The sequence below is a fragment of the Pinus tabuliformis genome, chromosome 6 (assembly GCF_031772625.1).
Source record: "Pinus tabuliformis cultivar Carrire ecotype Pingquan chromosome 6, CPIR1, whole genome shotgun sequence".
Lineage (NCBI taxonomy): Eukaryota > Viridiplantae > Streptophyta > Pinopsida > Pinales > Pinaceae > Pinus > Pinus tabuliformis.
Genome location: NC_142292.1, coordinates 1429806989 through 1429821299, shown reverse-complemented (window position 1 = coordinate 1429821299; position 14311 = coordinate 1429806989).

Below are 14311 nucleotides of genomic sequence, written 5' to 3'. Positions count from 1 at the left end.
TGAGGATACAAAAAGCAACACTTTTTTTAGCCAATTGATAAGTCTCAAACAAAAGGGTTCAATAATGGAGCACATTGAGGAGTTCCAAAAATTGAACATAAGGGTAAAAGATATTCCAGAGGAGCATAGGATTGATGTGTTCATAGGGTCTTTAAAGGATAATATCCAACATGATGTGCGCCTTTGGGAACCTGATTCATTAGAGAAGGCATTCAGGTTAGCAAGAAAAATGGAAAGCAAAATTATGGCAACTAGGAAGCATACCACTCACAACTATAAAGACGGAAGTGTTGTTGCCCATAGTCTTCCACAACCTACAAGGTTGACACCACAAAAATTGGAAGAAAAAAGAGCAAAAGGGCTTTGTTACAATTGTGATAGCAAATACACAAAAGGTCATAAGTGTGCTGAGAAAAAATTATTCTACATAGATTGTGAAGAGGAAGAAGAAAAGGAGCAAGAAAGGTCAAAAGAAGAGGATATATTCCAGGAACAAAGCCTAGATGAAGAACAAATAAATCCGACCATATCTTGTAATGCATTGGCGGGAATTACCACTCCTCAAACCATCAAGATAGAAGGACAAATCAAGAAGAAAAAGGTAATAGTGTTGATTGATTCAGGAAGCACCCACAATTTTATTCATTGTAGGGTAGCAAAAGAATTGAATTGCTTCCTATATCCAGCACCAGAGTGTCAAGTGATGATTGCAAATGGAGGAACAATAAATTGTTCTGGAAAGTGCCATAATATCAAGCTATCCATGGGAGAATATGTATTGACTAGCCCAATGCTTTCCATTCCAATGGGAGGTGCTGATGTTGTACTAGGAGTCCAATGGCTACAATCCTTGGGTACAATAGCTTTTAATTTTCAAGAACTTTTCATGAAATTTTCTGTGGAAGGAAAGGAAGTTGAATTAAGGGGTATTGCAGGGAAACCAGGAAAGATAATCAGCTCTAATGGCATGACAAAGCTTCTAAAAAAGGAGCAAAGAGGTGTAATTGCACAATTATGTTCGCTAGATGTTTCCACATTGGAATCATCTATTTCTCCAGATCTCCAAAAAGTCCTGGACAATCATTCCAAGGTATTTGAGACTCCCAAAGGTCTCCCACCTATGCGTGATCATGATCATGCTATTCATCTGATTCCAGGAAGTGTTCCTCCAAACATCAGGCCGTACAGATATCCATATGTCCAAAAAAGTGAAATTGAACGTATGGTTGCAGAAATGCTAGAGGCTGGTATAATTCAACCGAGTCAAAGTTCTTTCTCAGCTCCAGTAGTATTGGTGCACAAGAAGGATGGATCATGGCGCATGTGTCCAGATTATAGGGAGCTCAACAAGCTCACTATTAAAGATAAGTTCCCCATTCCTGTTATTGATGAATTACTGGATGAATTGCATGGATCAATTTACTTCACCAAGTTGGATCTTCGTTCAGGATATCATCAAATCAGAATGAAGATTGAAGACATTCCGAAAACAACATTTAGAACTCATGAGGGTCATTATGAATTTTTGGTCATGCCTTTTGGCCTTACCAATGCACCTTCAACATTTCAAGGTTTGATGAATTCAATTTTCAAACCATTCCTTAGAAAATTTGTGTTAGTATTTTTTGATGATATACTAATCTACAGCAAGTCTTGGAAGGATCATGTTGAACATGTTGACAGGGTGCTACAACTATTGGAGGAGAAACAATTATATGCAAAAAGATCCAAATGTTTCTTTGGAGTCCAGGAGGTGGAATATTTGGGTCATATTGTATCTCATGAAGGAGTTAAGGTAGACCCTAGCAAAATTAAAGCCATTAAGGAATGGAAAATCCCCACATCCATAAAGCATCTGCGAGGATTTCTTGGGTTGACAGGGTATTATCGCAAGTTTGTTAAGAATTATGGGAGAATAGCAGCACCTCTAACAACATTATTGAAGAAAGATTCATTTTCATGGACTCCGGAAGCAACAAAGGCCTTTGAACATCTTAAAGAGGCAATGTGCCAAGCACCGGTCTTAGCTACACCGGACTTCACAAAAACCTTTATTGTGGAATGTGATGCTTCAGGAAATGGAATTGGTGCTGTTCTAATGCAAGATGAAAGACCCATTGCTTTTGAAAGTCGTCCAATCAAGGGAAAGTTTTTAAGCAAAGCTATTTATGAGAAGGAAATGTTGGCAATACTCCATGCACTTAAGAAATGGCGACCCTACCTAATGGGAAGACACTTCAAGGTAAAAACGGATCATGATAGCCTTAAATACTTTTTAGAACAAAGATTATCCTCTGAAGAGCAACAAAAGTGGGTCACAAAGATGTTGGGTTATGACTTTGAAATCATCTACAAAAAAGGGAAGCAAAATGTGGTGGCAGATGCACTCTCAAGAAAGGATGAGGATGTGGAAGCATTGTTGTGTGCCATTTCTATTATCCAACCAGATTGGATAAACGAAGCAAGGGAGGAATGGAAGAATGACGAAGAAGTGTGGGCACTTATTCAAAAGCTACAACAAGATTCCAGTACTTCTGATACATTTAGCTGGCAAAATGATTCGTTATGGTACAAAGATCGCTTATACCTCTGTAAGAATTCCCAGCTAAAACAAAAGATTCTTATGGAATTGCACACTTCTCCCTTAGGAGGGCACTCAGGATTTTTAAAAACTTACCACAGGGTTAAGAAGGAATTTTTTTGGGATGGCCTTAAATCAGATATTCAAAAGTTTGTGGCGGAATGTTTGGTTTGCCAGCAAAATAAAGTTGAAACAATTAAGACACCAGGTCTATTACAACCTTTATCCATTCCAAGCCAACGTTGGGAGGAGGTTTCAATGGATTTTATCACAGGTTTACCCAAGTCTGAGGGAAAGAGTGTCATCATGGTGGTAGTTGACAGACTTACCAAGTATGCACACTTTTGTGCATTATCACATCCATTTAAAGCCAGTACAGTTTCTACTGCATTTATGGAAACAATTCAAAAGCTACATGGAAACCCAAAGATTATTGTAAGTGACAGAGATCCCATTTTCACTGGAAATTTTTGGACAGAATTATTTTCTTGTCTTGGTACTCAGTTAGCTCATAGCTCATCTTATCATCCTCAATCTGATGGGCAAACTGAGATAGTAAACAAATGTTTGGAAGGATATCTTCGTTGCTTTGTATCTGATAAACAGACACAATGGGTCAAATGGTTGCCTCTGGCTGAATGGTGGTATAACACTTCCTTCCATACAGCAACAAAAATGACCCCATTTATGGCACTTTATGGGTATCAACCACCATCCATCACATCATATTTAAGAGAAAATTCTAAGGTTCAGGCAGTGGAACATCACATCGAACATCAACAACAAGTCCTCCAACTCTTAAAGGATAACCTCGTGTTGGCACAAAATAGAATGAAACAACAGGCAGATCAACATCGCAGTGAAAGAAGTTTTGATGTAGGTGATTGGGTATTCCTACGGCTACAACCATATAAGCAAATGTCCCTAAAGCAAGCTAAGAAGGATAATAAATTATCACCAAAGTATTATGGTCCGTACAAGGTGTTGGAAAAGATTGGTACTATGGCATACAAATTGGAGCTTCCTGCAGCTTCTCGATTGCACCCAGTTTTCCATGTTTCATGTTTAAAGAAGGTTATAGGTGACAAGCTCCCAATTCAAACAATATTGCCAGAACTTGACGAGGAAGGAAAAATTATATTGGAACCGGAAGCAGTCACAGAAACAAGAACTCGACAGCTACGAAATCGATCAATTTCAGAGTATCTTATCAAGTGGAAGAACTTATCCGCTGAAGATTCCACATGGGAGGATGAGAATTTTATGCAGAAGTATCCAGAACTACTCAAGCGTTGAGGACAACACTTTTTTGAAGGAGAGGGGCATGTTGGGTCCCTATAATACTAGTGATTACCCCATTACTATTGTAGTTATACCCCCTATTTATATTGTTGTGCCCCTATTACCCCCATATTATTATTTCTGTGCCCCATAGAATCCCTCTATTGCTATTTTTGTGGCTTTATATTATTATTGTTAGGTCGGCTGGATTATATTGTGACTCCTTAGACTCCTATATATAGAAAGGAGGTTTTGTCATTTGTATCATCCAAGAATTGTTCATTTATGTAATGTAAAGGAGGTTGCCCCCTCGAAAAGGCTGAATTCTAAGGCGTGGATCTCTCTTTTCTATCTTTTTGTGAGCTAGTTTCATAACATGTTATTTCCTAATGGAATATCAATTTGTTAATGGAAAAAAATGATCTCTTGGAAAAATGGTTTGGTGGTAGTGACATGAATCTTCAAATGGAAATCAATTCTTCATTTCTTCTGTTATGAATCCATTAAATAATGAATTTGATGAAATTCCCTTGTTTAAAATTTCTTTGATGAACCGCTCGTTCATAAATTGACCTTCTTTATTCTCCTAGGACCTGCAGAAAATGAGTGTCTACCTGCAATAAAACATTAAATCATGGAGAAAGAAAGGTGATAGGTCTCCCCTAATCTAAGAATTACACAAAAGAAATAAGTAGTTACTCTGTAAAATAAATCCAGGGAGAAAATAACAAAGTAAAATTAATTTATTACCTGTGAGAGAGTAGTGACCAATCATGCTAACCTGCAATGTTTTAATCATAACTTCATTGTTTTTTGTTTGATTTTAGTAATTTCAAATCCAAATGAAATTTAGTTCAGCAGGATATCTCTAATAGAAATAGGTTTTAAAAATTCCATGATACGATATGTCAATTTTACTTAGAACGACCAGCATAACATAGTCATTTTCGATATCCCAGCTTAGACCAACTTAGGATATTTTAAGCACACCTTTTTAGTCTGATGAAAAATTGGGCTGATTCAAATTGGGAATGAAAGTAGGTTCCTTTATTTGTCCCAAATAGAAATAGGTTTTGAAGACAAGAAGAATTGATGGGTCAAATACTTTGATGAACAGCTAGAAAAACAGAGTTTCAAGAGTGATGATTTAGGATAGACAGTCAGTATTTAGGTCATAACATTCTCATACGATATCGAAATTGAGTGATTCAAATTTCCTTGTAAACTATATTCATAGGGGAATATACCTTAGAAATAGGTTTTAAAAATATAGTCATTTAGGCCTCCAAAAATTGACTATCCCAAATCTGTTTCTAAGCTGCCTACTAGACGCCCTGTCAATGTTTTGGTTATAACTTTTTCGTTTCAAATCCAAATGGAGTGATTAAAATTGGGTTGAAAAGTAGACATCAAGGGATACTTAGCATAGAAATATGTTTTTAAAATATTCACTTTTTCTCCCTCAAAATGTGACTGTCCCGACTGTGTTTTTAGAAATTTCATCAAGCCCGCAAGCCAAAAAATATGATATTCAATCAATTTTTCCAAATTGGTGATAAAAATGAATATGAGTGTTTGTAGAACTATTATTTTCAATATAATACATCTAAATACACAAATAAAATAAAATATTTATTACCAATTTTGATTTACACAGCGTGTTGCAACAAAAACAACTATTTTTACATAATAATAAAAAAATGTATTTATTTATGTTCTTATTTATTTATTTTTTTCCTACACTAACCTACTCTGCTTTGAAAAATGAATATGCTTACATATAATAATACTTCCAGTAGATCCATTTTCGAAATAAGCCCTCCAATATGTACATACCCAAATTTGAAAAATGCATGCTAATAAATAGTAGGGTATGAGAAGCCAACTACCCTTGAAAAGATGGTGCCAAAAATTGTTGAAGTATGGAATGAGGCTGCAAACAAATGATGGAGTGAAACCAATATTGAATATATCCCTTGCTTTCTTGATTTCCCATAACCGTCATATCATGAAGTTCTTGAGTTTTTAAAACGGCTTGTTGATGCAGGCTAGAAGAAGCCTCATTTTCTTTCATAACTTCTACAATTTTTGGATTTGAAACATTCCCAAACTCAATATAAGTTTTCTGTAATGGTGCATGTAAGATAGAGTGGGTGGGAAGGGTGGGTAAATTTTGCAGTTCAACACTGTAAGCATGTTGTACTGGTTTATTATGATGAGGGTGTGGAATGAGTTGAGTAAGAAATTATGTAGGACATGGAACATTTTGATGATGTGGTTGATTGGGTTGTGTGGATGATTTTTGTGTGCAAGCAAGATGTTGTGGAAGAGTTGGTGAAGAATATGGATGATGTGTTACAAGGTGTGGGAGAGTATTCATGTAATCATAAGATGAACCATGCCAAACTTGTAGACAAAATTGGTGGGGGTTATATTGAGATTGACATGGCTGCCCTAACACGAGTATTCCATAATGGATTATGCAAGTAAGAAAATGGAGAGGAATTGTTTTGAACCATACATGTAGGCCATGATTTCAATGGTTTTGACATTGTTGCAACTTCCCCATCTCTTTGATATGCTACTTCCATCCTAGATAAGGAAGACTAACTATCTATGGGATGCTCCTTTTGGAAATGAGGGAAAAACACTTCTTCAATTTCTTGTTTTTCTGAACCTGCAAAACATCCAATTGTGAATTTAGAGAGCTAATAAAATCAATTTTAAAATGCTCATATAAATCATTGATTTCAACTCCTATATCTCTTGCTCTTGTAGTAGATTTAGAAAAGAAAGAAGAAACTTCTCTACAATTCTTACCAGACTTAAAGACTCCTCTTGAATACCTTATGCATAATTCACAAATATCATCATATGATAACTGAAAAACATCACCTTTTCCCATTAGATTTAAGAGTTCTAAAAATTCATCTTTGATTCCTTTAAGAATGAGCATTTTTAAGATATATTTTTTCAAATGCTTATGCTTTGATTTTTGAAGGTTGTAATGAAATCGCTCTTCATAGTCCTCCAAGCTTTCATATTCCCCTCGTACCATATTGAAAATATATTCATCAGACTTGCAATAGTCTTGGTACTTCTTTAAGAATACATTCTTCATGTCCTCCCATGTTTGGATGTAGTTCCCACCAAGGCTCATGAACCATCGGAGAGCTGCTCCTTTTAGAGTAAGAGGAAACACTTTCAATATTTGATCATTAGTACAATAATTGTATCCTTTACAAAGTACTTCAAACTCAAATAAATATGTATCGGGGTCTTCATTTTCCAAACCATGAAAATTTGGTAGAGAAGATGGGGGAATTATGTGCATTTATGTCACTCCTCCTAGATCTTTGATAGGGAATTCAAAAGTAGAAATGTGAGCCATTTCTTACCATAATAGAAGATGTTCTTCATGTGTTTCTATGAGGCTTCTCCCTCAAATGTTCTTGTCAACTGGTTAGTGAAATGGGTGGTGCTTACATCACCACTTAAGTGAAATCATGAGATTTGTTTTTCAAAATTTCCACCTTTTTTTTGTTTTGTTTTTCTTAGTCATTCAAACAAAAATTCAAAAATTTATTTCTACATTAATTCCTATACAATTTTGTTGAAAAGCAGGCATAGGAGCAAACACTTTACTTACTCATACGCAAGTTCTTACCTTCCATTTTTAATACCTATTTCTTTCGCAGCAAACAAACATCAAACTTTTATTTCTAGTTCAATTGCTACGAAATTGCGCTGAAAAGCAGGCGAGGGAGCAAGAACTTTACTTACTCGTACACAGGTTCTTACCTTCTGTTTTTAATATCTACTTCTTTCCCAACAACAAATACCAAACATACATCACTTTTGTGAAATAACAACACTCTCCCCAGTAATGACGCCAAAATGTTGGGTGTTAAAAAGTGTCTTTTAAAAGTCATAATATCCTCACATTAATTATCAACCTCGGTAAGTCATTTCATTCCAGGAGTGTACACAATATGTGCAAGCTATAAATCTAGATAGTAATGCTTTAAAATAAGTTATTAGTTTCAATACAAGAGTAAATGGATGCAATCATAAATATCAAGCCTGTACTTTTAAGGGAAGTAATTCATCTAAGCATCACGACTCAATCTCAAACAAAACCATAATTAAATCTTAATCAACCAATTCAAATGATAATCAACCAAGAACACCGTAGCATTAACTGAGCTCTTTCAGCGAGACGTAAACTACTGGATAGAAAGAAAGAATTTAATCTAATTAATAACACTGTATCCTTTAATTAACCAAAAATGATTCTTTAACTGATGACTAATTCAATCTACAACATGAATAAATAAAACCAATTATAATTGTGCATCAATGGAATGAATACCAGAATTCCCAATTAACGAAAGTAAATCAACTGCAAAGCTGTAATGCAAAATAAACTTGCAGTAAATTGAAAAGTATAAAAAAAGGAAGATCAGTAAGATCCACCAAAGGCCGGGCCCTAGCCACCAACGAATACTGCTTAGCTACTTTAGAATATCCGAATGAATAGCAATGCAAGTTAATTATTAATCATCAAAGTCACTTGTCATTACAATACTATCTCCTTCAAAATCACGCCTCTGTAAATTAAAATTACAATTGAAGTAAAAGGTGAGAGATTTCCTCCTCTCTATTCTCCTGTTCTCTAATTCTGCCCCTTCCTTTGATCTCTATTGTCATTTAAATATAAAAAAAGCAAAGGGGAGTTACAGCAAATTTGATTACAAAATTATTTCCATTACAAATTTGGATTACACAAAACAAATTGATCAACAAGATCATATCTGAAATATCTTTCCATCAACATTCAATAGGAACAAGACGAATTTGGTATTGCAACTGGAAGAATTTGGAAAACGGCCACAAGAAAATCGTCTTCGAAGAGGCTTTAGCTTCTCTTAATACAGATCGAATTTTGGAAAACTGCTCATTAAAACACTAACTCGGTCCCTTCTGGACAAAACCCATGTTTCAGATCTTCTAGATTCTCCTTCATTTGTTTGAAATGTCTAATGTAAAACTGTCACTTCTTATTCCAATGAATTTTTGAGTTGGAATATTTAATTGTGAGTTGGAGATCAAATTTGCAATCTGGAAAAGATCTTGGAAGCTAAAATCATGAGTGATGTTACAACAAATCCATTAATAAACCATCATTGGTAAAATCATGCATAATAATCATCAATTTATTAAAAATAAAGGAGAAAAATAGTATTTATCCATAAGAGGATAAATAATTATAAAATGGAATTATATGATAAATTATGATAAATGATGTGATAAAGAATGGTCAAAATGGATGAAATATGCATCAACAAGTGATAATAATAAGGACAAATTAGTGGCCCAACATCTTACTCAACTCCAAATTGAGCTCATGATAGCTCATTGGAAATATCCTTATGCCTAGTTATCATTTGATGCATCAGGAAAGTATTTTGGACATTCCATATAGGAGAAAAAATGTTTTTTCCAAGGTCATTTCAGAAGTGCATCAACTCTCATGAGGCAAATAATTTTTTGGACATTTATCCAAAACCATGAGACCTGTGTAAAAACTGAAGGATGTTTTTCTTCTCTATTCTATGATGGAAAACAACCTCTCTCACTTTTGTCAAATTCATATTTTCTTGGTCAGAAACATCATTTGAATAAAAACTATCCCGATATGTGGAACATGGGATTTGTATAAATGAAGGGAAATGAAGGTAATGAGGGGCTTTTAAATTCTTGAGAAAATTTTGGGAAGTAGGGAGGGATGTTAGGAAGCAGGAGAAAGTGGAATTTCAAGGATTGAGTGAGGGGAAGGGGTCCAAAAGGGCAAAATACAAGCCTAACCTAGAAAAGTGTCAAATTGTATCAATATGCCAGGGTTTGCAGGAAAATGATGAATTTGAGGGACATCAATGATGGGAAGTGTTTAAGAAGGTATATAAAGGATAGGGTAAGGTGTATGAGCATCAGGATACACGTTTTTTTGATGATTTGACAATCCAAGAAAAAATACCTTCAAAACCCTAGGAGAGGGAAATGAGGCTTGCCTAAGCACAACTGAAGCACAAACAAGGTGTAAAATGACCTATTGGAAGGAGTGAAAACAATCCTAGACCTAATAGCTAGTGACCAAATTTTACTTGAAGACTCACTGAAATGACAAAAATTTGACTTTGACACCCCAAGTCCACTTTATAAGAGCATATTTGATCACTGGTGGAAGGATGCAAATACTGACACTAACATTGGCCTTAATGGGGATGGAAACTCCTTGGAGGTGTCAAGAACACCGTAGACCAAGTGCCTAACCATGTGGGCCAATATGGTCAAAAACTCAAACTGAAATGCAAAACTGAAAACTGATGACTTGATGACACAAACTAGCTCTGAAACTGATTGAACCATGCTCACTTATATGAGATTATTAATCACGCGCTACTCTAAGTGATCCATTCCTATCCTAATCAAGTGAAATGGAACAACCAATGCAACCATGTAAGAATTTTGTCTGCTAGTTGAATTCTCCACAGGTGCTTGCTTATGAGCAACATGATAGAACTACTAAAAAGCAACTCCCATGAAAACTTGTAAATAGATCCAAATTTTCCCAGATTGAATAATATGGATTCTCTATCTGACTCCAAAAATATTGCATAAGGATCTGAAATTCATGTGCACTGGGATTTAGCTCATTTAATGTATTACTTTGTTTCTCCTCATACCATGAATGCAAACTTTCATCTGAGCTTTGTGATGAGACTTCGTCTAAAAATGACAAAGAAACTAGCTACCGAATCAAGTTTGTATCAATACTTTTTTGAAGCTCACAGTTAGCTAATGGAGAAGAACTTTGACTACAGATATCATCCAACAAATTAGCTATTGGATCTTGGAAAACTTGAAAAGACTATTGCAACCCATTTTTTTATTAGTTCCAATGAGATTTCATGATTTTCTACAGGCTGCTCATCCTTTATTGAAGATATACTATGCAAATTTCCCTTCAAAAACTGAAATGATTCAAAACATAATGGTATGGAATTATCTTGCATTATTTGATCATATGTTCTAGCTTCCAAGTCTTCATCTGCAACCTAACATTCAATGGCATTCGGGGGTTGCAAATCTAAATATGAGAAGTCTTGAACAAGGATTTCATTTCCCTTTAGATAGTCAAGATCAAAACTTATCAACAATTGATTTCTAATTGCACAAAAGTTGTCTTTGATGAACTGAAATGAAGTGAAACAAAAAGGCAAAGATCCTTCACTTACTTCAAAATTTTCTACACTTTCCTCCTCACTTCTGTAGGTGATATGCATCGGCTAATCCCTGTATTTGAGCTATTGAAAGTGAACTTCCTCCTTCCACAAACCAGCTGCTGATATGTCTGCAAGAATAGCTTTTGTTTGGAGAACATAATCATCATCATACTGATCAAACTTAGGCAAATCGTCAGTATAAAACACATCATCAAGCATACATGTCAGATCAATAGATCTCTCTTCTCCAAGATTATCTATAAAACAATCATAATCAGATCTATGACAACTGGGATAAGAAAGAAAATGTTTTGGATCAACCACTTGTTTTTCTTCAATCAGCGAGCCATTGTCTTCAATATCATACTCATTCCTTATGGTGATCTTTTGCATCATCTCTTCCATTGAGCTTACCAAAACATTGAACTTTACCTCTAAAGATGTCAATTCCTCTGGATCTATGTTCTTCATCCCTTCTTCCTTCAACTTTTCCCTTCTGATTAGCAAATTAGCCTCTACATATACTGCACTATTTTGCATCTCTTCAAGTGTTGCAAGGTTCCTTTTTCTCAGCTGAAACTCCATTTCCAAATCAAAGGCTTCAGGATAATGCAAGAGAGCTGAATCAGAAGGAGGTCTTATATTAACAAGCACAGAACAATAAACTTGGTTAAATCTGGCAGAAAATTGTTGTAATGTCTCCCTTGGCTATCTCTTCAGGTGGTTATACTCTTATAGAATCAAGAAGGGGTTCTGTCTGACCACCCACTTGTCGAGGAAAACTTTGAAAATCTACTAGAGATCTGAGATGCTCACATTAGGCAGGGTTTTGAACCAACTCTTGACTTTGCCTTGAAAAGAAAGAGCAAAAATCCTAACACTGACATCCTCTTCATCAACATCAAAAAGGTCAAGAAAAGACTCAAAATTTAGTGCATGTCTCTCAGCAGTGATGTTGTCACATTCACCATCAAATCTTGGTAGATATAGGTAATGATTTTTAGGGAAAGCATGGGATATGGGAGGTAAAATCAGAGGTTTATATCTATCTAGAATTTTACAAGGTATAGGAATATGTAGAAAAGCTATAGAATCGGTCTTGGTCTCTTTAGACTCATCAAGTTGAAGATGGTCATCATAAGATTCAGAATAAGGGTCTTGATCAATATCAAAGGTGTACAAATAATTTGTTTTCACAATCTTTAAAGGGAAGGAATCACATGCAGGTCTATGATCTTTTCTAAAATACAATATAGTTTGTAAAACCTTCTTGGCATTCTCAGGAAAAGAGAAGAAATAATTTATAACAAAGAACATAATGTCTTGGATGAAATTCCAACTTGAATACCTAATATTTCCATATTTTCCTTTCATGTTTGTGCTAGTTGGGTTCATCCTCAAGTGGAGTCCTTGGATCTGATCTCAAAACTAATTTAGAGTCGTTAGGTGAATGATTTCATCCTTCTTCTATTTGATCGTTGTTCACCATCAATAATCAGATCTAGATATGAACTTTGATGAGATTTCCCAAGGAATACAAAACCTTCCGCTCCTCCCCAGTATGGTCACCACTATGTTATCATCTGGATTGAACCTCAAGCTGAAGGAAGGCAATGCCAAGGTAACCACAAACCACGCTTAGCCAAGTAGCTAGACCTACTAGGCCAGGAGAGGGCTTTCTCTGTAAGGATCTCAGCTAAGATGACTGGATCATGAAAATAATATTAGGCTAGATATACTAGCACAAGGTTTTATTTGATTTTGAAAGGGTTTTGCTGGATCAAGAGGAGTGGGACAGTTAGGGCTAGGAAATTAGGTCAAAATTGCAGGGTGTTCGATGGGGGACGGTAGGTATAAAGCTTAGCACTATAGGGTTTGATGGGTGAGGTAATTCAAGACCGATGAGAAGCTAGGATGAGCATGTGATCGCCACATATACTTCCTAAATTATAGAAAACATAAACTAGTGAATATTTTCCCAAAACGGAGCATTAATGTCATGGATTCTGCCTATCAACTTGAAAACATCCACTTAGAAGCAATGAGATGATTAATGAACTAAAAAAAACATTTTAACATATGATCACAAGAGAGGAAACTGAGCTAAACATCATACCACATGGGTCCCAAAGAAATAACTACGATTTTTCATTAATCTCCTGCTAAACTGATGTGAAATGATGTACAATCAGAGCATAAGCATCCAGCTGAGTCCAACCCTTTACAATGAGAAAGAATAAGAAGATACAAAAATTGTTTCAACCTTCTCCCATTCTTAGGGGTCTAATCCCTAATATGAGGAGCTAATCTAACCAACACTGAACAAGAAACTGGAATCTAGGCATCCTAACAACTTGCCTCTAAAAGTGAGGAAACTGATTCATTTGTGCTCAAAATGACTTTTATTCTAATGAATCTAACCTCTACTACTAATTATCCATCATATTTACAAGAAAAGTCATCATTTACATTAGTAAAACATCCTCCATGAGAGAAAATCCATGCTCATAGTCAAAACACAGTGAAATGGCAATCTTATGCAAAATTTGTCCTACGCACAGTGCCACTGGCCCTAAACGCAATGCCACTTTCAGGTCCCTTTTGGAGGCATTCCCAACATCCAAATTGAGCTAATGATAGCTCATTGGAAATATCTTCAAGTCTACTTTCCAAAACATCTAAAATTTTTTCCTTTGAAGCTCATTTTACCCATCAAAAGTTCATTCTCCCAAGACTATTTTTGTGTGTCCAAAAAGTGGCAGAAAGGTCATTTTTGTGGTGTTTTTAACCTTTTGGTAGACTAGTTCTGCTCCAAAAAAATTAGAAAATGCATAGGGTGCATGTACTCATCGTTCTGAATCCAAAAATGAAATTCATTCATCCATTAGGTGTCCCTAGGAAAAGCACAACACCAGTGGCACTGCGCATAGAGCCAAGTTTGTTGGGTTAAAATATCTAAAATTTTCCAAAGGCAAAAATTTCTTTGAATTTGATCAAAATTGGTGAGAAACACCATCATCAAGCATATTAATGAGCCAAGGAAGCTTCAGTAAGAAACCTAAGCCTATCCTCCTCCTTTTTGCCTTTGAGTGCCCGTCTCAACCTTGCTTTCATTTGCTTGATCCTTATATTACAAATTTTGTTCTGGGTCCTCTAGTGGTAG